This window comes from Morone saxatilis, unplaced genomic scaffold, assembly GCF_004916995.1.
Source record: "Morone saxatilis isolate NCDOM2014 unplaced genomic scaffold, NCSU_SB_2.0 Contig1, whole genome shotgun sequence".
NCBI lineage: Eukaryota > Metazoa > Chordata > Actinopteri > Moronidae > Morone > Morone saxatilis.
This window is the reverse complement of record NW_023339651.1, coordinates 11,170,759-11,173,638: the sequence shown is the minus strand read 5'-3', so window position 1 is coordinate 11,173,638 and position 2,880 is coordinate 11,170,759. Positions and strand designations below refer to the sequence as shown.

Sequence of the window (2,880 nt, the reverse complement as noted above, 5' to 3'; positions counted from 1 at the left end):
CGGCGGCAAACTTTCCGTTCATCTGCAGGGGGTCACTTGCTTTGGAGGGGTTTCCACCAATCCCTGTGACTCTGTTTTCACGGTTTTGACCCACTCTGACCAGTAAAGTACTTGAGCCGTCAAACTGGACAAACAGGTCAATTGCATCGACCACTATGTAGCTTCGCTGCCTTACCACCTGAGCTAAAGTTCCTGCAGTTGTGGGAAGAGACACCTCACTTCCATTTACCTGAAGGATGAGAGATTACATAGAAAGATAGACAAGAAGTGAGGAAGCACTCATTGTTTCTTATGTTTAACCCAGACAGATGTAATATGTTATATAAAATGAAGTAATGGTGTTTACCGTTACTCTTTTGTTGGGTCCAATCCTGATGTTTACAGTCTCTGGTTGATTTGAGAGATAAACATCCACTGCTGATACAAACGACACACGGTTGTTGCCACGGTGATTATTGGTGGCTGCTACCTGAAACTGGGTTTCATTGGTGCCGTGGCTCACACTCTCACTGATGATGTAAGAGCATGTGCCCTGAAAATGAGCCAGAGCCCCATCAAAGGTGATGTAGTGGGGGTCTCCCCACACAGTGCAGGTAGACATTACATCAAAACAGCCCAGCCTGCCATCTCTGATGGCACACTCTTGTGCAGGAGTGCAAGATGCAGCAGAACAGCGCAGGTCATTGGGAGCATGGCACTCACATCGCTGGGAGCAACCTTCTGTCCAGAAGGACTCACCATCCTATAGCATTGGAGAAAAAGAGACACACGCCACAGCGGCCAAACCACTTAATAGACCTTTTTCACAGCAATTAATGAAGGCTGCATTCAATTTACTGTAGGTGAGCCAGGTTAAGGCCTTTGTGGAGGCAAAGACACATCCATGAACTATGCTAAATCCATTACAATATGAAAATGATAAAAAAAAAAAAAACCCACATGGATACAATCATTACAATATTTTGAAAAAGTTGGGAAAACAAGGTATATATATAGTGGATAGAGTGGACTGTCTAATTTATGCTCCTCCACCACTCCTTACTCACATCACATTAAAAACCTGCCAAACTACTAGAAACAACTAGAAGGGATTGTCTTACTCCAAGAACACGAAGTTCAGTCCAATCTGCTTCTCCCAGGATTGGAACAACATAGAGCAACACATAAGAAACTGTGCCAACTACCACTCTTTCTCCACAACATTAAGAGCCTGGTTTATGTTCCTTTGTTTGCTTAGGGTAGAGCTGCACCAGCTTATCATAGTCTCTTTAGAGTATCCACATTTAATAAGTAAGAATCTAATCCATTCTAGAAACAGCTCATTCTAAACGGATATGCATTAAAGATTTTATCCTTGCCTAGTATAGGATCTACATGTTAAAGGCAATATCACCATTATAACCAAGATCCCAATAATAATGATGCAACTGATGCAACTCCATGTTTTGATTATGTTTAGTGTTTTACACAGTGAGTTTTACTTCAAAACACTATTTATTTCCATATAGCCAAGTGACAAACATAATTCTCCCAAAATCTTTATTTGGATATGACTTACATTGTAGTAGGATCCATCATATTGGCAGCCACAGCTTTCCACAGGGACACATCCCGCCCCACTCCTGACGAAACCTTCATCACAGAAACATCCCTCAGAGCAAACCTGAGCGCAGCTGGCATTCATGCTGCTGGCACAGGTGTGGCCACAGTCAGTACCAACAGCTCATAATGGCTGTTGGCGGGACACTCAAGTCCTTGATAAGTGAGAATAGAATCGGCGGTTTAATTGCCTTTTCCATAAGTCTGTTATGCAATGTATACAGTATGTGAACATATTATCTCTAAAATATTATAATTGAGACTAGATTTGTAGATTTTTTTGTTAAGTTTTTAATGATCAATTGTCTGGTTGACTTACTGCAGGTGGTGTTTTGTCTCCATGGGTAGATCTGACCATTAGCAGACTGACAGGCACTGACATATGTTTGAATGGCCCCGCACAGAAAATCTTGGCCTCGATTTCCCGACACACAAACATCAAACACACAGTCACTGAAATATCGCGCTGGGTCCACGTGCTCGTGGCAGAATCTTAACGGGCCGTCGGCTGCCTGAATCACCTCACATTGTTGGAGGAGGAGCCACACCCAATCGCTGCAAGTATCGCTGCCTGCCACCTTCACATGTCCCAAACTCATCTGGATGGTGACCATCATTCCAGATGGGATGCGGAACTCATCATCTGGATTTCCGTTGAAGTTTCCACAAAGTCCACATGTTTTTCCACTGTATTGATGATACATGAAATACTTTCAGTGTTATGAATCAGAAGTGATGATTTTTAAATGACTTATACACATAATAGTTTGAAAGCATGCCATGGCATTCCAATTTTAGCTTTGGTGAATACCTGTAATTTGAAGGTACAGAGATAAACACTGTACTATATCCATCGTAGGTGACACTCAAGCCAAAATCAGCACTCACAAATACACGAGATCCACTTGCATAGATAGATACATGACCCCCATTCAAAAGAATAGGTAAATTCCTTGTTTCTCCATTCACCTAAAGTAGGAAAATTTGGAAAAAAAAGTTCAGATGTGCTTTCTATAGTTTTCTCATATTGTTCTTCTGACAGCCAAGTAAAAAGTAATGCAATAAACAAAGAATATTTCTTCGATTTAAGATAACATGTACTTGCTGTAATCTCTTGATTTTCTTACTTATTTAGTCATGGAAATGACTATAACTGTCAATTGTTAGCCAATTCAATTGACTCTGAATATAAATTATGCATTGCAACTAGATGTCATAGGAACTAATACTTTAGTAGCAAGTCAATGCCAAAATTAGTGACGGATACATTTTGGTACCATA

At 40.9% G+C, this 2,880-nt stretch overlaps 1 pseudogene; it reads right to left on the bottom strand.

The window, feature by feature from the left end:
• The window catches only part of LOC118333796, a 14,426-nt pseudogene that overhangs the window by 3,919 nt on the left and 7,627 nt on the right, over positions 1 to 2,880 (bottom strand).